Below are 21,576 nucleotides of genomic sequence, written 5' to 3'. Positions count from 1 at the left end.
AGCTCGAGAAAGTTGTCATCGAGTGCATGGCATACAGAGTGTTGCATGTTGTACATTATGTTGTGCTACCAATGTGCTGAGTTGATGTGGCATGTCACCTAGCGATGGCATATTGCAGATAGCTATCCACCTTCAGATAATAGCTTTTTCATCTTGGAGCATTGCAACGCCTGAGTTCCTAGAGTAGAGGAGGGGAGGGAGGGAGAGCAAGAGAATGCCCTAAAGGCTAAGGGTGGGTTCAGTCGGAGCAACCAAACCCTCTTTTTCGGAGGACTGTTGTCGTGTTCATACGAGGCAGACGATTTCTTTGCTCACAGCCTACTTTGAAGGTTTGTTAGCTATTCTAGTGCGCTATATTCTTTAATTGGTTAGCATCCGCTTGGCCGGTGCTTGGGTGGGTGTTTTTTGTAGGACGAAGGCCTTCTGCCATACACACAAGTCCTCAAATCGACATGTTCCACCATACGAAATGACCCTTTTGTGAGGATGGAGTCCAACTGGTCTCAACCCCGTATCAACATGCATGGCGTGGGGTTCAACATGCCAACCCACTCTATGAACAAGCATAGAGTGGTGGGCTAACAAAAAGGCAAAATTCAAATGTATTTGGGATTAGTTGATTAAAGTGACGCTCATGCTTCATTAACTCATGCTTCACTTGGTGCTTAGATGTCTCGCATAGATCCTCAATGTCAGGAACTATCGAAGGTCGTTCTTGCATTTCCAACTTTTAGCTAACTGAATTCACGCAACAAATTTCGCTGCCCTTTCTCAATGGCACTCGATCGCTTTTCAAGTTGCAATCGGGTATGCTTTAAAGCAGATCAGACTTCAATGCCTTCGGTGGAAGTGAATTAGCTAATCAAAGCTCCCTCAAAGTGTAGACGCATATCTTCCAGCGCAGCAAAACGGCAAACGATAACGGACTCTTCCCCCACGGAGATGGTAGTCACGAGATGGTAGTAACACGGAGATGGGGGGAAAGAGTTCTCCATGAGATGTCTGGTGGGTGCAAGCCCAACTCAGCAAAGCCGGCTCTCAAAACAAAAAATGTACTTGTAGAATGCGGATCATGAGAGCGATGTGACACATTGAGGCAATCGAAGTTCAGGTTTTGTTTCTTCTCTCAGCAGGACTCCGCAGAAGCTTCTTTCAAGCAGGCTTTTCCCACGATAAATCTGTTGAACGACAGCGTCATCACCGGGATGGATTCCTTTGACTCTAACACTACTCTGCTTTTATTATATCTTGCTTGGTTCATTTCTATCCGCTTGCTATAAACGCACATAGGGGAAATGCTCTCTTCATCATTACCACTCTCATAGTAAACTTTTGCAACTCGTTCAATCACATGGCACCGGCAAGATGTCCAAAACGTGAATAGGGGAATTCTGTGGAGTAGAGTAGTGTTTGGGGGTCATATACATTTTTATGTTAGTTGTCAGACAAGAGCCAGCCTGTTTCCAGCGAACTAGTTCACTGCCTAGGGAATCTCCTGAATAGGGGCTAACAACCGAGGAGGTGGTCTATACATCCATCGAATCTCTCTGGCGGAGAGGGTGTAAAAGGCTCTTGTAGGCCAAGCCTTGCGGAAAGATGGGAGGGTGTAAAAGACTCCTGGAGGCCAAGCCTTGCCCCGCCTTTCGACGGTCGCTCATGATCTTGGAGTACCACGCTCCCAGATGGTGCACAAAGTAAAGATGATGTCTTGCCAGATGGCGATCGAGTAGCTATCGGAGGGACCTGTTGGCCGTCCATTACCTGTTTGCATCGAGTGACCCAAATGTTCAAAGCAGTAATGTTGGATACCGTCTCCCAAATACTATCCTTTGGCCAAGGCGTCGGGCATAAAGGCGATGATGCATAATACTATCTGAGATACCTGCTTTCGGTGAAACTGGATCAATCGAGAAGGCATGCCCTCGTTTGTGAGCCATGCAACCATCCCCATGTGAAGTCTCATTGCATCCCCTACGTGGAAGCCCCTGAATGCTGCTAGCCAAATCCTTTGAGCTGCAGGGCAGCTCCATAGGCAGTGGGAGATCGTCTCCAGAACTCCCTCTATGCGATAGAAGCATCTGACCAAGGGCTGATGGGCAATCCCCCATGAGCCAGCAGCCAGATGAAATGGGAAATCTTTGGTAGTCTCAGATTGGCCCGAAGATGAGGCCAGAAGTGGGAGACGACCTCTCGAGCAACCTCCTGATCAACCTAATGGCGTTCCCTCGAGGGTGTCCAAGCTGCTGAAGGCATCGATCGATGCGTGTCGTGTACGAGAAAAAGGGCAGTTCCTCTACCCTGTTTACGTGTCCTACTCAGTAGTTTATCATTGTTTTAAAAGGAAAAAAGGGTCCCACTGAATATCATGGAGAGGCGGGCCTTCCCAGAGCCACAGGCTTCAAACTGCTCCCTTTGGAGTTGATAAGACTGTGTTTGGATTGATGTGCCAAACCTTGCCCAAGCGGCCCACTATCTTAATTTGTTGCCACTCCAAACCATCCAAGGATGCCTCATCCCCGCCGTCTCTCTTTGTCTCAGTCTACAACATGTCTCTTGGCCCCACTCTGTAAAACTTGCAACGAAAGGACCCAAGGCACTCCCGAAAAAAAAAAAACCCTAAGAGGCACCCGTGTCTGCGAGAACTACCTAGACCGGCTATGCCAAGGACTTCATAACCCCTCCCACTAGGAAGCGGGGATCGTTGTGTCTATTTGTGTTATCTGAGTACCTGCCTCCCTCAAATGCAAGAGAGCCTTGCCTCTGCATCCCTAGGTAGCTGCCTCTAAACACCGGAAGATCTGGTTGGGCCACTGTCTCACTGTGCCCATCTAATTTGCATCTGCTATCCTAGTATACGTCCCTACCAGTTGCGGACCTCTGGGTGCCATATGAGTGTTGGTCTCTCGAACTCCTCCCTACCCAAATGAGCCCCCCCAGCCAAACAAAAAGGCTCCTCATAAGGGAGGAGCCCTTCCCTGTGAGGAGAGCCCTTGAAAAGTTCCACTTGTGGACTGCTGCCACTGTCTGCCTGTGCGAGGGGTGTTCTCAAGGAGCCCTGTTGGGGCTCCAAACTTGGGGTGAGACCTCGTACCACTAGCTTGCCCAAGAGAGCTCTGCTTTGCATCTTCGGATCAATGATACCCAATCCTCTTCGTGCCAGTAGCATGATCATTGTCTGCCATGCCACACGTGCTCTGGTATGATCATTGTTTGCCATGCCACACAGGATTTGGTATTCTGTGTGCCACATGATCGTGCCCAAGGAAGTTGTGCACCAAGGGTCTCAACTGTTCCATGCACCCTATATGGAAAGACCAGTGTGGCAAGAAAGACGTGATTGACTACTAGTGCTGTATCTGCTACTATGGAGCATTTGTCCGAGCTCCAGTGTAGAAGCTTGTGCCAAACACTCTCAAGAATCGGGGCTATCTGCTGCTTTGCTGAAATATCAATACTCACTGGCAACCAAGGTATCTCGCCGTTTGCCCCTGCTGATTTCAGTGAAAGTCAAAAGCAGCCCACCAGTCTCGGACCTCCTGAACCTCCTCTATGCCTGTGAAGAAGCCAATAGATTTGGTCCAGTTTATCTGGGCCTCGGAGGCCTCACAATAGATAGCCAGGGTCCCTTTGATCATCTTTAGGCTCGCTGTGGATCCCTCCACATACAAAGCTGTATGATCTGCAAACTCTGAATCCACCAGCTCCTCCTCGTGATGGGTTGGAAACCTCATCCCTGTCAGGCCAATTGCCTGATTTTGCAGAAAATATCCCAGCGCCTCCTACACGAAAAGGAAGAGGAAGGGGACAACTTTGCCGAATCGAGCGAGAAAGAGAAAAGGCCTTGCTTGTGTGTCCCCCAATGATCACCTGATTGGAACTCCCTGCATAAAGAGTTGGGACCCCTCAGATCCACACCTCTTTGAGAAGCCCAATCAACACACGGTGCCCTCCAAGAAGGACCACTCCACTGCGTCATACACCTTCTCGAAATCCAAGAAAGACAATTGCACTCTGTCATACACCCTCTCGCATGGTGCCTTCAAGAAGGACCACTTTGTTACACGTCTGTTGCGATCCACTGCCTCCTAAAGGGTAAAGATGTTGTCCAAGATCTTGCTATCCTTCTCGAAGAGGAGAATGGCAAGCGGTTGCGACTCTTTCTTGGCCCAATCCACTGCCTCCCAAAAGGTAAAGATGTTGTCCAAGATACTGCATTCCTGAACAAAACTAGTTTGCGTGTCATGAATGATATTAGGCAGGTGGGGCCTCAATCGCAAGCTCAAGGCCTTGGCCAAGATCAAGTGAGATCTAGTAAAGTGATTGGTATCCACTGCCAGATGTCCGATCTATCTCCCCCCTTCGGGATCAGACAAATCCAGCCTCGGCTCAAAGACTGCAGAAGGGAGCCTGAGTCAAAATCTCTTGGCAAGCCAAATGAAGTGGTGTGAAGGTATGCTCCCAAAAAAAAAGGAAAAAACTCGGGGTCAAGCCATCCTTCCCTAAGCTTGCTTGCTGAATCTATCAATCACAGTCCTGATCATATCATGTCCTTGAGGAGATTTGGGAAAAGCCATAATGAAATCCATGGCAATATGCTCCCATGGTGCTTCATGTATTGGCAATGGCTGAAGTAGTCCTTGAGGCTTTCGTCTATCGTACTTAGCCTTTTGGCAAATTAAACAGGAAGTAACATGCTGAAAGATATCCTTTCTCATTTGCGGCCAGTAAAAATACCTCTCAAGCTGTCCAAGAGTTGGCGATAATCCTTGATGACCAGCAAAAGCAGGACTATGGCGTTCTTCAATTACCTTTGGCCTCAAGTCTCTTGTTACACAGATCCTATTCTGATTCCTCAAATACCCATCACGGAGATAGTAGTCTTTATGACCTCCACCTCGATCTAATTCAGCCCATATGGCACAAAAGTCGGGATCTTCCTTGTATTGCTCCTTCATCATTGTAAGCTCGTCGTGATGAGCTGTTGAGATAGCATTAACTTGTAGCCCTTGAGATAATGCATCGACAACCACATTTTCTTTTCCTAGAGTATGCTGAATCTGAAAATTGAAAGCGTCTAGAAAATTAGCCTACCACATATGTTTTCCCCGCACTAATGGCTGCATGAGAAAATACCAGACACTTTGATGGTCCGTTGAATCAGGAAATCAACTCCAAGTAGAAATGCTTCCAAACTTTCAAAGTATGGATAACTGCAAGCAACTCCTTTTCATACACATCATATTTCAATTCAGCATCTCTGAGCCTTTGCTTTCATAAGCAATGGCATGTCTTTATTGCAAAAGATTGGCTCTGATGCAACCTCCATTGGCGTCAGCTTGAACCACAAATGATTTTTGCAAACCTGGCATCACTAAAACTGGAGCTGATGTTAGTGCATCCTTTAATAATCGAAAAGGTGATTTCTCTTTCTCAGTCCATGTAAAAGCTGTTATGCAACGGAGACACTTATGATGAGCAAAGTGATGAATGGATCTCCTGTAATTAGAGCATAACCCAAGAAAAGATCGTGGCCATTCCTTGATGACTTTCAGAAAGGGCTCGCTCTTTTTAGCATTAATATATAGTTGATGTTCCTATAGGAGGCCAAATACAATTTTCAGCTGCTCCCTATGCTCTTTCTCATCTTTATTGAATACGAGAATATCATCAAAGAAGGCTCCTACAAATGCTTTATACCTTTGAAAAAACTCGATTCATCATACGATTGAATATGGTGGAGCATTGCTTAATCCAAAAGAAACTACCAAAAACTTATAAAGGCCTTGAGCTGTTCTGAATGCTGTCTTATGAACATTTTTTGGAGCAATGCATACCTAATGGTATCCACGTTTGAGGTCGATCCTGCTAAATATCTTTGCGCCTCTTAAGCTGTCCAAGATCTCATCGATCCTTGGAATTGGGAAATGATTTTTTATTATCATTTTATTTAAGGCCTTGTAATCCACACACATTCTCCAAGAACCATCTTTCTTGAGAGAAAGAAAGAAAGAAAAGAAAGTTTATTAAAGTCTGCTAAAGACCGATGGGTCTATGAGACTGATAGAAAACCTAATACAATGAGCAAAAGGGTGGAGCTACTAAGCGATAGATGGGCCTACATTGCCGGTGTCATCGTGAAGATAGGTCGAGATAATAGAACCCCTAGGTAAGTGTATGATGAGGACAATATCAACTGGTGCCTTGTCAAATGTGAACTGCTCTTTGTGTGCAATTGCCCTAGAGGTGTTGAAGATCATAACCTTGGTTTTACCCAGGTTGACCTTCAAGTCATGGGACATGCAAAAAGCCGGTAGCGCATCTAGATGTATCCGGAGCTTCTCAGCAGACGAGGATAAGAGTACCATATCATCAACGTACAATAGCATGTAGCCGGCGAAGAGCAACCAGCTCCTCCTAGGGTCCTCATAAAAGACTTAAGCTCGTCTATATAAAGGCCAAACAATGTCGGTGCAATGGGCAATCTTGTTTGACCCCAATGGTGCTCATGATCTCCTGTGTCCATCCACCCCATACGAACTCTGCTGGAAACCCTCTCGTAAAGTGCCATAACAGCCCAAACTATCTCTTGGCCATAGCCCAACTCTTGCAACTGCCTGATGAGACGTGCCTGTGGTATTGTGTCGAAGGCTTTGCGGAAATCCATAAAGCATCAATAGACCCTCTGTCTCTGTGCTCTGGCCTTCTCTATGACACTCCTAATTGTAAGTACGTGGTCCATGGTCCCATGATCACACCGGAAGCCTACTTGCCCCTCTGCTCTGAGTCCTTGCGACTGACATGCCCAACCATAATGGTCCTGTAGTTACCTGGACTTACGGGATCCCCTGCCTTGTGGATAGGCGTGATAGTGTTGAGGGTCCATGTAATTATGACAAAATCTCTTATTAGTGAACTATTACGCACTTGTTGATGTAGCCAGTGTGTCATATTGCACCCAAGTGCAGGGGTGCATGTGACATCCAACCTTATCCATTTCGCGAAAAAAATTCAATTAGGAACAAACAAATTTCTTAAATATCTTTTGTGCTTGAATGTGGCTGAGCTGGGGAATCAAGCTGCCCGATACTCCTGTTGTCACGATCCTTGTGTTGAACTGTAACAGTCTTCTTCCTATAGTCATGGTTGGTATGCTATGTTTCCCACTTGAAAATTTAAGTGGTCAACGTAGCTTTGCAAATGAATTCTTAATTGACTACCCACCGGTGTGATTACATTCATTAGAGCATCCCAAAAAGCGGCAAAAACCCTTTTCCTATCTCCGGAACTTGGCGCAATTCCCAAAGAAGAAGCTATCTCCGGCATAATGATATTATGAGTGGAACTTGGATCAAAAAACAAAAACAGAGCTGGTTTATCATCAACATGTCCCCTGGTCCATCTTCAAATTGGGTGTCTTCCAAAACAGCTTTGACTTTTGTTGCCTCTTTATCAACTACAGATTGACCAGACTTTTGTCCCTTTCTGTTTCTGAAAGGATATTCGAGAAACTTGTGAGCTCCATTGCACCTGATACACAAACCTTCTTTCCTGTACGTGGCAATGGTCTCACGATCCAAGTGTTTTCTGCCTGGAGCCCCATTTTGTGGCTGATTCGGACATGCCTTGGGATTCCTATTATTGGGATTAAATCCTCCTGGTTTGTTCCAAAGAAACCTTCATCTTTTTCTTTTAGACTCTGGTTGATCTCTACGTGCACCAAATCTACCACCATCTTTCTTCTTTTCTTCAATCCTTTTTGCTAAAGGAATAATCTCTTTTAATGTTTTAGAATTGAAACACTTGATTTCATTTCGTAAAGCTCCATCAGATCCTTACGTGCTTGTTTGTCTGGAGACTTCTTATCAAGAGTCTACACCTTCAATAGCAGTGTCCGAAACCGGTCTGTATAGTCTCGAATAGATTCTCCACCTTTCTGATCAAAATCATCCCACTCAAATAGGATCTCCGTATCAAAATCCTGGGACAAGAATTGCTTCTTCAGCCTGCTTTTTTTGAATTCCTTCCATGTTGGTGCCATCATTTGCGGCACCTCTTTAGTCTGTTGCCATAAGGCGGCTGATCCACTGAGTAATAAGGTGGCAAAATCCAGCTTAGCTCGCTTTGTGATCTCTTATCGAGCAAAATAATTATACAGGCTTTGAATCCAACCAAGCAATGTCTTAGTCTTTGAATCGCCGTTCTACGTTGTCATTTGCACGTGCTTTTCTCATAGTTTGATTTGCTTCTTTGGCTCATGGCGACGTTGATATCTCTGTTCCTCTAAATCCGATATCTGTGGTGAGTCCCGAGCCTGATACACCTTTGAAGTCTTTTGAGGAGACATTTGCCTTTGCAAATCTTGCGATTCAACCTGCTCTTCTTCATCAACTTAACATATCTTCAACTCCAATAAAAGTCAAAGGACCTTGCTTACGCACCTTCTCCGGAGGTCGATTCCTGGAGATCTGAGTCTTGTTGTGTTCATGTGCTCCCAATCTTCCTTGATCTAAACCAATTCTCGAATCTTGCAAGATATTTGATAGTTGTAAATCGTCTTTGAAAATTTGCTTCCATATCTGTCTTGAAAGAGTCAAGCAGTTGTTGCAGTTGCTGTGTCTTCTTGTCCTTCCTGCTAGCTTGAATTGTAGGATCTTTCTCCACTTTAGACTCCAAAAGTTTTGAATATTTGGAACCATCATGCTTTGACGTCTTTTGTTGCTTTGTGGCAACGGACTTGTTGGCTGCCAAGGTTACTTTCTTGGATGTCCCACTTTGAGTCCTTCTGGTATTCACCATGGTGAAGATTCACTAGATACAGTTATGACGCAATCCCACATACAAAGGAGCCTAGACTAACCTAGGACTAAATTCCAAGTAATATCAAGTTCTTCAACTGGAAAGGATGATTTGGCTCTAATACCTGTCAGAGTTGTGCTTATGTGGAAGCGTACTTCCTAATTGAATGACTTAATAAGCTTAGAATTTTAGAGTTTCCACGATTTTCCACACACATATCCATGTATCTCATACGCAGAGAGAAAAATAAGAAAGAAAGAAGAGACATCCACACCCGACTGGGTGTAAATAGGGTTTACCCCCAACTACGCAAGCTCAGTTGTATTTTATATTTGTGATGCTTAGTCAATCAAAATTTGATACGGATCTTTGGACAAAACCTTGAGGAATTTTGACTACCAACTCCTAGACCAAAATAAAAATTATTTTAAGAAACTAGACTCAGATACAAATGTACTATCGGAATCTCCAAGAAAGCAACTGCTGGCAGCCCTTGGCTGAACCAGGTGAAGAGGGCCACGATTGTAGCGCCAATCTTTTTGTTGAACCTTGAAACAGAGGCACACATAGTTTTCACCCATTAGGATTAGTATGAATAGAAGAAAACCCTAAAAATAGCGTTCAATCTTTTGGAAATGAAGCCCTAAATATCTAAAGATCGAAGGAGAGAACTTTGGATTGAAATTTGAAAGCTTTCTAAGGCACTCTAAGAAGAAAAACGAAATCTGAAAATAAGGAAGTAGTTTGGCGAGACAGTGTATCCAATCAGGTTGTGCCCAAACGCAGCAAGGTAGGGAGAAAAGACCATCAACATTTGGCGATCCTATTGGGGAGTGCCACGTTGAAAGGTCATCTTTGGCTTGGACTCCTTTTGACCAGAAGCCTGGCCTTCTTTCTTTTGGAACTGGTTGTCCTTCTTTTGATCCTTACCCGCTGTGTTGTTTGATTGTTGCGGGGCTTTGGAATCTTTCTGGACCTGCTTGGGCTTTCCCCTATTCAGCATCATCTCCTAATTCTGTGCGAGAGTCAGCACCCGCTCGTAATACGGTGGGTCGAAGTTCCGAATGGTAAAACGTGTGTTCGTGTCCAATCCTCGAATGAATTGCTTCATTTTGGCGCTCTCCGTCGCGCCCAACTGTTGCGCCAGCGTGATGACCTTGTTACTGTATGTCAACACAGGCAAACCATTCTGGGAGAGACGAGCGAACTCATCCTCCAGGTTAAGCATATATTCGGGTGGGAGAAAACGGGCTTTGAGGTCGGCCACAAACGTTGCCCAAACGAAATTCGTCTTAAACGTTTTTGGGTCAGTATGCTTACTAGCCCAATGCTGCCACTAAGTCACCGCCTCACCTGTAAGATGAGGGGCTGCAAGGTGGACTTTATCTTGCTCATCTTGAATCCACGCTAATGGAAAATGAGCTACAAACTGATGAATAAATTGCAAAATTGCTGAATGGTCACACTTACCATCATACTTAACAAAATTTGGAGTGGACGGAGTGAGAGATGTTACCTTTGTTGATGGCGAAGTGGTGGTGGAGACGGCTGCTGCGCTCAAACTTGCCTGCATAGCGGCTAACATCTGTTTGTGTTGGAGAAGCATCGCCTCTTGGACTAGCTTTTGTTGCCTCTCTGCTTGGGCGAGCTTTGTGCATCACAGTGCCTCCTTATTTTTGCGTTCCTCACGCATCAACAAGAGGAGTTTTTCAAAATCTGTGGTTCCTCTTTCTTCCAACGGCTTTTTTGCTTCTTTTTCCTCGAGACGTTGTTTTGTCTGGTCCAGTCGTCTTCTGCTTTCTTCCAATTGGGATGAATGTTCTTCGAGTTGTTGCAGGAGGACCCAATTCTGCTCTAGAAGGTTCGCCATCACTTCTTGAGCATTTGGCGGAAGCGTATCTTGTTGGTAGTCTTTCTCCTCTTCAAAGTCTTTGAAGTTGAAATCTTTTCTTGACCCTTCCATGGCACTTGATTGTGTGTCCTTTCTAGATCTCAACACAACCATACACTCGCGGTAGTCAAGCTGGATACAGACCGAAGCTTTGATACCAATGTAACATGCAACGGTAATGTGATCGTGTAATTCACAACAAGACCTTCTTTAAACCTTTAGCGAGGAATGAGCGTCGTTTACCATAGAGAGAGAAAGGAGATGAGGGTAGAGAGAGAGTAGAGTCGACAACCGATTGGGTCCCTATACCCACTGAGGGCTCCCTCCTCCAATCAGGGAGAATTTGCTTTATACTTGGAGAATTGAGAAATACAAAGAACACTCTTCAAGAGAGCACGGAACGCGCTTCTAAAGAGCTCACTGTGCTCACGTATAGGAGACCCAAAGACCTGAGAGGCAACGCCAACCAAAACCGAGACCTTGATGCTGTCCATACTGATGATGTAGGATGCTTCTGCAAGGCAAGGAAGAGGCTTGTGCTGTCTACTGGAAGGCAGGGTTACTGCGTGAGTGAGAGAGTGAAAACTAGGAGTGATAGATCCTATTAGAGAACTGAGAGATGACTGAAATATAGAGCTGAGAGTGAGCTGTGTAAACTGTAAAAGAGAGCTGAGAAAGCTGAGGAAACAATGTCCAAACCTCTCTCCGTTTGCTGGTCCAAACCTCCGACTGTTGTGCTGCGTGGTCACCTTCAGATCAGGCTGAACTGATGGCCAAGGGACTGAGGCTAGAGCAGGACCAGATCTGACGATCTCAGGGGCTGCACAAGGAGGCTGAAGTGGAGCTGTAGGAGAGCTGAAGGCAGAGGAGCACTGAATGAGGAAAGAGGGCAGCCAAGGGGCCCTTTTATAGGGCTGGAAGTGAGCCAACACAGTCTGTAAACAGCCGACTGAGTTGGTCTGTTTTACAGACTGGTTGGCCTACAACCAGCCTATAAAAGCCCTCCCTCGCTCATTTGCTAGGGGAGTTTTTGGGCAGCCTTTGCAGGCTGCCTTCCCTGCTTACCTGTCCAGCCTTTGGGGGCCCTAAAGGGGCTCCTAACCTAGGCTAAGACCTAGCCTATAAGATGGAAACACTTAACCTACTGTTCTCCAGTGGGTACTAGTGAACAAGAACTGAATTAATGACTTGACCTAAGGCTGAGAGACTGACCTACGTAGCTTGTGCATGACTGTCCCTAGACAAGGGCTCACAAAGTGTCATCCTGCTTCACCATGTATCCACTTGCTTGGTACTATTTCTGACACAAAGGGGTCACAGCATGCGACAAAATCTCCTATATGGGAACTATAATGCACTTGTCAATGTAGCCAGTGTGTCACCTTGCACCCATGTGCAGGGGTGCATGTGACAATCACTGTCTCGAGCTCGTCAATGTGTAGGCCAAACAAGGTAGGTGATAATGGACATCCTTGTTTGACCCCGATTGTGCTCATGATCTCGTCTGTCCATCCAGATCCTGTCCGGACTCTGCCTAAAACTCGCTCATAAAGTGCCATGACTGCCCAAATGATCTCCTGATCATAACCCAGATCCTGTAGGTGTCGTATGAGGCGGGCTCTCGGAATGGTGTCAAATGCCTTGCAGGAGTCCACAAAGCAATAGCAAACCCTTTGCTTCTATGCCCTCGCCTCCTCCATGATACATCTGAGCGTGAGAATGTGGTCCATGGTCCCATGATCTCGCTTGAAACCGGCCTGTCCTGTTGCTCTGAGTCCTTGACACTCCACAAATCTGTTGACCTCAGAATCAAGTACGGATGCATAAATCTTGGACATGACAGGTCCAATCATAATGGTCCTGTAGCTCTTCGGGTTCATGGGATACCCTGCCTTGTGGATGGGTGAGATGGTGTTGATGGTCCAGGTGCGTGGAAACCCCAAGCAAATGCTTCATTAAATAGCTTGGCTAAGATCGGGGCTAAGAGGTTAATCCCATATGCAATGAACTCAGTGCATAGTCCCTCATGATCCTTCGCTCGGCCATTATTAAGTTTCATGACGGCATCCTTTACCCCCCCCCAGTGAAGAGGGTGCAGGATGTGGGGCGTGGCATATGTGATAGGTTAGGGGCTGGCTGATTTGGGATATCATGGAGCGTGCATGCATAATCTGACCACACCTGAGTGTTAGTGAGTGGTGGGGGGGATCGTCCCTCTAGAAATCTCCGCCAGAAGTCCTTAGAGTTGTTACTGAACAGAATGTTTAGTAGCTCCTTGTTCCGACGCACGAAGTCAAGTTTCTTCCTGCGTACCAGATGGCGGTACTCGCATAGCATCTCTGATTCGCTCGGAAGGCTGTTTTTTGTTTCGAATCTGAGCTGACGGCGTAAAGCCTTACACACATCATCGTACCAGCTATTATAAAGTACGGTCCCAGGAGGTGGTGGGCGGGTGGAGCGGGTGGTGTGGGGAAAGGCGTGAAGAGCAGCCTCGTGTAGTGAGCGAGTGACTAGGACAGCACAGTCTTCTCGTAAGGATATAAAGTCAATGTATGTGAGAAGAATGTACAGACGACCAGAGTAAGTAGGTGAGTGATCACGATCAAAGCGTATATCGTGGTAAGTGGAGTAAGAGCTCAATGGGGTAGAAAGTGATGTGCGGCGGGGGGTAGAAATGCTAAAGAAAAGATAGGTATGGTCAGCCCCTGGAGGGAGAGGTGCCACGGTAAAGTCAGTGATGCGAGATGTGAATGCAGGGGATCCCATGATGTAGTCCACCACACTGAAGCCTCCTCCATGTGGAAAGCAAGTGAAGCCACCTGATGCAAGTGAAGACCATTATAGATAATGAGATCATGCATCTTGTCGAGGTCTAATAGGGCCTGCCCATAGGATGTGAGCGGTTGAAACCGGCCTCTAATCACTTAGAGGGCAGTGGAACGAAACCTTTAATCACTTCGCATTTATCACAACCATCAACCATTGCATGATCACCATTTGGCATTTACCCATTTGTTCACAAACAAAACCATTGAAAAAGGGATGGAGGCTAGAATGCCCCTGTTCAACAAACATAGATAAGTGCACCCGATTGGCCCCAAATACCGTGGCGCCCCTTTCGGTATTTCTTTATATTTCACAGTGAAATGATTACAAGTTGCATTTGCGAGACCTTCCCTGCAACGGAGCACGTAGCCCCAATTCACTGAGCCTTCGCAAGGCTTTCAAGCATAGAACACCATCACGTAAGTGCACTTAACCCATAGGCTCAATCCAAAGGCATTCTCTTTTCCGAGTGCAATTCCATTGGCTGTCCAGATGCAATTACACTGCACCCCAGCTGCACTCTCTTTGAGTGGTTTCCAAATGGCATTCACAAAGCTTTTCAAAGCTCCAAAATAAAATCAGCAAAGTGCCCAACCAAAGAATGACTCATGTAGCACTGCGTGGGCACCTGTGAACCTAGAAAGAGGCGGCACACGAGGCCAACCAATAGCTTATGGCAAAAAGAAATTGCAGCAGCAAAATGACAACTCACCAAGCCCTGAAAACTCGAACCAAGTCTTCAGTCACCAAGAGGACATAGTAGCCAATGCCCAATTGCATTCTCAGCCAAAGAGGAGTGTAGAATACAAGAGCCGACCAGCAAGAATTCCACTGAAAACTCGAACCAAGTCTTCAATCGCCAAGAGGACATAGTAGCCAATGCCCATTGCATTCTCAGCCAAAGAGGAGTGCAAAGGCATGAAGAAAGAGCATTTACAAGAGCCGACCAGCAAGAATTCCACTGAAAAATACTTAGAATTTCATTCCCCCGTGACAGCTGGCTGGTCTCGTAAGGCTGACCTACAACGTAAAGCCGAAAGTCGTGCCTGGGTGTCATGAAACCGGATGATAAGGGGCTGCTCTCGGTTGGGGTCCCTCCCAACCCGCCATGCTCTCTCAATCTTGTGCTCAGTCACCCCTAGGGTGGTGGTAACGAAGGCCTGCGCATCTGCCATCGGAGTAGCCTCAGTGCGGGGAATCCCACGTACTCTGATGTTGAGAGCCTTGTTGGCTCTCTGCTACTGCTCCAGAAGGGTTCCCGTTTGGCTACGTCGACCCATTTGGACGTCTCCTCGATGGCAGATTGCATGCTCGCAATCTGTGCCTCCACAACTGGGGTGCTCCCTGGGACTGTACGTACAGCAGTGACCTCCTGTCGGAGCTGTGAGATCTCTTGTCTGAGCTCTTGAATAAGATCAGCCTGGGCTCGGATAGCCTGAGACTTCTCTTGTATGAGTCGTGCATGCTCTTGGGTGAAGTGTGTCTACTCTTGTGCGAAGCGTGACAGCTCCCCCTCGCGCTCTTGGGTGCTCTAGACCTCCTTAGCTATAAAGGCTACCTTGTATGAGCTCCCTACTTGCTTCACCCCCCTCCCCCCCCTTCTTTGTGGTTGCCTCGGTTATTCGCAGCCGAGCTGCCTCAGGAACATCATGATCCCCTGGCTTGTTTGTTGCAGTTGCTCCCAGGTCGCACGGCAGCTTCTTGTCCCTTGCGTGTTCTCCAGCTTGTGCACACCAGAGAAGAGATCCTTTTTACAGCGCGACATAGATGCCTGCAGCCAGTTCTTGTTGCGGCGTCTGATTGGCCATTTCACGATTGCCAGCCTCGGTTTTGGTAGCGGTAGCTCCCTCCAAGGACGTGTATTTGATGCCCCGTCGTGCACCCGTGCCGCGTCCGACCTTCGGTATGCCTTCGCCCACGCCGACACCTTGGGCTCTTGGGTTGTCACATCGGTCTCGACCCGTCGCGCGCACTCGTGTCATGCTCGACCCTTGGCGTGCCCTCGATGCCGCGTGCATCCGAGCCGTCCCGTCCCCAGTTGCGTCGACGACCCCCTGATCACCCGTAGTGTCCCAACCCTGGTCACGCCCTCGACGCCCAGTGCACCTACAACGTCTCGACCCCTTGTCGCACCCTCGACATCCCGTGCACCTGCACTCGCACCGTCTCGCCCCCCATCGTGCCACCGATGCCCCGCGCACCCGCTCCATCCCGACGCCTCGAGCACCCGCACCGTCTTGTCCCGCGTAAGCTCCTAGCTTGAGCTGGGCTTCAAGGCTTGGTTAGTGGCTGAGCCATTGGCAGCTCGCAGCTCCCTCCCTTGGCTTCTTGCAGCTTGTACATCTCCTAGAAGCTCCAAGGTTTGCCTGTCCGCCTTTGGAGCGACCTCTGGGGCTGTTTTTCCATCGTTGTATGGCCTCTTTTTGCTGAGTTCCGGGGCCCTTCTCAAGCCCCTCGGTGAAGAGCTTGCAGGTTGGGGTGTACACCAGTTGTGGTAGGCTTTGTTAGAACAAATTGATATTTTGGGCATAGCATATGGTCTAGACATTATTGATTGTAGGACAGTGTGTGAAGTTGTGTGAGCATCTCAGTAGGTGAGTCTGGTGACTTGGCAGTTAGGTATGTCAGGTTGGTGTGATGTGGGGATTGGAGTGATCATAGCAGGTAACTGATTGAGCTAATTATGGAGATGATTGTGGATCTGAGATCTACCAACATGGAGGCAATTGCCTATATATGTAACCACTCATGAATAAAGTGTTGTTCAGTGTGTCTCAACATTTGCCTCATTATCTACACTGTTCCAACATGCTTTTGGTGGCTTTCCTTCTCCTTTCTCTTCTTCTAGGCTTTTTCTTTTGCTCAAAGTCTAAGGGCTTGTGCCAGCTATCCTTTGTTGAGAGCCCTTCTTCTCTTTCCCTTTTCTTTTCCACCCTTTCGTCTCCGTACGGGGCACAATTTTCTTGCTTGTTTTGGAGGAAGAGAATATGGCGACCCTTGGTCTGGTCACAAGGGCTCTATGGCAGCACCCTCAAATCCCCCAACTGTTAAGGCTCTCCTTTCTCCGGATGATAAGCAACATGTGAAGCAAGCAATGTAGTCACTTCAGGACAAGGCAGTAGTGGGAAGAATAGTCGGCCTCACTCCCACGAGGAGATAGGTGAGAGATTGGATTCAGGCAAGCTTGGCACTAGAAGGAGACCACATTCAAGAGGTCACCATCTATGGGAGAGGCGTCTTCCTCGTCCAATTGAGCTCCACCACCTTGGCACTCATACAATGTAACCATGGCTCTTTTTGTACTTCCACATTTTTGGAACATTATTATTTTATTTTCTTAAAATCTTACTTTTACTAATCAGCGTGCGTATTACTATATGTGAGTTCTGGTTGCAGGACTCCACATTGCAGCCGGCCATCTTCTGCTATCATGTACACATACTCATTTGCAGTTTAAAGTAATCTTTCATGGCTGATGACCATTCATGCTATCTTCAGTATAGCTCTTGTCACCTTCAGATATCAGCGGGGCTTTATCACCTTCAGTGTGATCTACAGATTACCATCTTCAGCATGGTTTATTGTTGCTGTCCATGTGGCACTATGCATTATCTTCAGTATGGTGATGGATCTCCAGTATCCATGATAGTCACATCCAGTGACAGGATATCGGAAGCTAATGCATGAGGTGGACTTCACCTACGTGAAGTTATGAGTCTAATGACTATCCTACCGGATCGCTCAAGCATTAGGCCTCTATGTTCCCCACATGCAGTGACTGAAACCAAAAAAATTGGTATGTTGATGGTGGGGCATCACAACATATGTCAAACAAAAAACCTGGTATGTTGGTAGTGGGGCATCACAACACATGTTGAACAGAAAAAGCTGGTTCAAAGGAATGGATCCAGCACATCCGGAGTAAAAGGTGACCTTGGAAGATAATAGCACATGTTTGTTAAGGGCATAGGGAGTATTCCTTTCATCACGACTCAAGAATTGAGAAGGTAATCTCCAATTACTCTACGTACATGATCTTTGTAAGAACTTGCTTTCTGCGTGTTAGATGATTAGGAACATGATGATCAGGAGATCCTGGTCAAATCAAAGGAGATTGGAGAGATCTTCGCACAAGCGTCAAAGAAGATGGATGGTACCTGATTATTTCACTTATTGTTCATGGAACACGCATAGCTCCAAACTATTTGCATGAGAGATTTGGACATGTCAACTATGGTACCTTCTCAGAGGTGTAGAAGGTAGGTAGGTGGATGGACTTCCATCAGGAATTGAGAAGGCAATCTCTGATGTTCTCTACATACCTAATATTTGTAGGAACATGATGATCAGGAGATCTTGGTCAAATCAAAGGAGATTGGAGAGATCTTGGCATGAGGAGTTGCAGAAGATGGATTGTACGTGATTATTTCATTTATGGTTTATGGAACATGCATAGCTCCAAACTATGGCATGAGAGATTTGGACCTGTCAACTATGGTATCTTCTCAGAAAGAAAGAAAGAAAGTCTATTAACGTCCATATTAACGTCCACTGGAGACCAAAAGGTCTATGGGACAACAAGAAACCCTCTAGTATATCTGCTTTAGGGAGGGCGCATGGCAGCTCCCAAGGAGTGCAAAAGAAACCCCAATTTATTTAGAGTACCTACATAATAAACTGAAAGAGTAATCAGCCATACATCAGTTTAAGACTGAGAGTCTTTTGGTTTTGATTTAAACTCTCTAATTAGGGCTATGACTTCACGATAAACTGCCCTTTTTCCATCCTTTCTGGCAGCCCTGACTTTTGCTAATTCAGTTGCCTTATTCTTGAGTTGAGCTTGTGTAAGCTCCTCAGCTATCCATACTTTGGTACCCTTCCGCTTGTAAGATTGTCAAAGAAGCTTGATTCGCATATCTTTTGACTTTAGTGTAAGGATTGCATGACCTTTAGAGTGCGTAGTAGAAGCTGGCCTGGAGTTGTCATCATCTTGCTCATCACCATCCGTCCATTCAATGTTGGGCAAGCGTGCTTTGATCTTTGTCAATATTTCACTATAAGTGTCCTCCTCTTTGCACCAATCTTCTGGGAGTCCCCCTATTCTAATCCTCAGCGCATTATCACATCCAGCTTCGTGTTCTTTAATCTCTGCTTGAATATCAGACTTACTTGCTTCGGTGTCCACATCCACAATCACTTCCTTCTTAGCAGTTTGTACTTCAATGTGAACAAGATCTTTGACTGTAGAGACTAGCTGCGGGTAGGGGGGGGAATCCTTACAAGATTTTACAGCCTCATCAATTACTGCCTGCTTACCAGGCCCTTCCAGAATGTGAAGTCCAGCCTTTACCTCTGCCAGTTCCAATCGTAGCTCTCATTGCTTGTTGTAGATCAAAAATCTAATCCTGTTGCCCAAGGATGGGTCATTTTGAGCCTTTGTTGGTAATTGGGTGCATATGGAGAGGGTGTCATGGCAACAACTGTAGAGTATTGAGTCCTGATGGAGGTTGAAGGAGTTGAGGGGGATTTGGAGGAGAGGATAGGCCAGTCCATAATCTGCTGTTTGTAGAACCCCCTAGTTGAACCTAACCCCTGGGTTGGGTTGGGTATTTAGCCCAACTTGGGGTTAGGGCTAGGGTTAGGTTGTTGTTTGAAGAAAACTAGGGGAGTTTTTTTTTGTTGACGATGGGACTGGGGGGACTGGTGGCTGGCGGCTATTAGTTTGCGGGGGCTTAAGCTACTGGCGGCAACCCTGCTAGCTAGTTAGCTAGGTGCAGCTAAGTTTGCTGAAGGGCAGGCGGGGAGGCAAGCAACAGGGGGCTGAGGTGACGGGTAGAAGCGACGTAGGGGACGGCGACGGCCTGAGCGACGACGGGCTGAGAGAGAGAGAGAGAGAGAGAGAGAGAGAGAGTTTATTACAGTCTTCGGAAGACCGATGGGTCTATGAGACTGTGAACCTGATACAATGAGTTGTGGTAGTGGAGCTACTAAACAAGCATCCACACCAATGCAGACAACATAGTCATATTCCGACTATATATATCAATCTCAGCATCATCGTCGGCATCATCCTAATATCATCATCATCATCATCGTCATCAACAGCACATAAGGATGGATAAGGCTGTGGAAGTGGAGGCATGAGGTCAGCAATAGAACACTGTCCCTCAAGGGTGCAGACTTGGTACGTCTCCTGGTCGTAGCTCTGCGTCTAACCAAGGCCACTGTGACCCCCATCGGTCGGGCTCCGACCCTAAACAAGGAGGGGATGTCACCAAGTGTGATCTGTGAGTCAACCCTCTGTTTGAGCTGTCGGGTCATAGGCTCCGGGTCACGGTCATGTCGAGGTCTTGCCTCGTGGGGGTCTATGTGATCTGGCTGAAAGAACTCCGTGATAGAGCCTGAGAGGTATCAGTCGAGGGAGAAGTCTGCTCATGTCTCCGTGGTCGGAGTATCCTATCGCGGTGTCTGAGCATCTCATGATTGAAACCAGCCAAGCATCGTTGGTCTGGGTAGGAGAGGACAGGGCCGATATCCCATAACTATCTCTAAAGAGGCAGTAGAAACGCCCTCAGATCGTGAAGATGAAATGCTCTATCAAGAGTTGTAAGAGAATCTTTATTGGATCCTTCTCCATCATTAGAAAGGCTAACATCCATTCTATCATTCTTCTCTCCTGGTCGTAACCCAGATCCTGTAGGCGTCATATGAGGCGGGCTCTCGGAACGGTGTCAAATGCCTTGCGGAAATCCACAAAGCAATAGTAAACCCTCTGCTTCCGTGCCTTTGCCTGCTCGATGATGTGGAGGATGTGAAGCACACTAAACGACGCTAACACAATGAAGAGCTTCTTAGTGATTTTGTATCAGGTAGTGAGAAGCTCCAATACTTGGATATGTTAGATGATTTTCCATGTCTCTTTCCAATAAGCTATTCACAGGTTCGACCAGTCTCTCTTGTGGAGCACAAGATTGAGTTGGCCAGAAAGCAAGCCCGTTGTGCAATACTTAAGGCGATTGGGGGTGATCCAAGCTGAGGCACTAAAGAAAGAGGTAACACAACTACTTCCTGTTAGTTGTCACACCAAAGAAAGGAAATAAGTGGTGGATTTGTGTGGACTTTCGTCCTTTGAATGCATGCACTAAGAGGGATCATTTTCCTTTGCCATTCCAAGATGAAATACTAGACCAAGTAGCTTAGAAGGATGTATTCTATATGTGATGGGTATTCTAGGTACTTTCAAATTCGTATTTGGGAGGAAGATCAAAAGAAAACATCAATAGAGTGATGCCTTTTGGATTGACCGATGCACCAGCTACATTTCAAAGGTTCATGAGTCAAGTGCTCGAGCCTTACTTTGGAAAGTTCATAAGGGTGTTTTTGGACGATTTTTGCATTTATTCTTGGCGCATGGATCACATGGAGAAGTTAAAGATGGCCTTAGCTAGGATTGATGAAGCAAAAGGGTGTTTAAATCCTAGCAAGTGTCATTTGGATCAAATAAAAGTAGTCTTGTTGGGGCATATTGTGTCTAAAGAAGGCTTGCAAATGGAACCTGACAAGGTTCAAGCAATCATGGCATTGTATTTGCTCTGAGTCCTCGACACTCTGCAAATCTGTTGACCTCAGAATCAAGTATTGATGCATAAATCTTAGACATGACATGTCCAATCATAATGGTCATGTAGTTCTCCGGGATCCCCTACCTTGTGGATGGGTGAGATAGTGTTGATGGTCGAGGTGTGTGGAAACCCCAAGCAAACGGGTTCATCAAATAGCTTGGCTAAGATCGGGGCTAGGAGGTTAATCCCATATGCAATGAACTCAGTGCATAGTCCCTCATGATCCTTCGCTCGGCCATTATGAAGTTTCATTACAACATCCTTTACCCCCTCCCCCCCCCCCTAATGAAGAGGGTGCAGGATGTGGGGTGTGGCATATGTGATAGGTTAGGGGCTGCTGATTTGGGATATCATAGAGCATGCGTGCATAATCAGACCACACCTGAGTGTAAGTGAGTGGTGGTAGAAATCTCCGCAAGAAGTCCTTAGAGTTGTTACTGA

The 21,576-nt window shown here is 46.5% G+C and overlaps 1 protein-coding gene across 1 annotated transcript in view; it reads left to right on the top strand.

The window, feature by feature from the left end:
• Window positions 1-683: 683 nt before the first annotated feature.
• LOC147893044 (polyphosphatidylinositol phosphatase) overlaps window positions 684-21,576 on the top strand; it is an 84,490-nt gene continuing 63,597 nt past the window's right edge. Inside the window, exon 1 of the mRNA XM_087387355.1 lies at window positions 684-1,111. The gene's annotated coding sequence lies outside the window, so the exon portion shown is untranslated. The remainder of the gene's footprint in view (window positions 1,112-21,576) is intronic.

Source organism: Dipteris shenzhenensis, chromosome 16 (genome assembly GCF_047967505.1).
Source record: "Dipteris shenzhenensis isolate YYH24624 ecotype China chromosome 16, Dip_SZ_1.0, whole genome shotgun sequence".
NCBI classification, from domain to species: Eukaryota; Viridiplantae; Streptophyta; class Polypodiopsida; order Gleicheniales; family Dipteridaceae; genus Dipteris; species Dipteris shenzhenensis.
The sequence above is the reverse complement of the archived record's forward strand: the minus strand, read 5'-3'. Positions and strand labels throughout refer to the sequence as shown.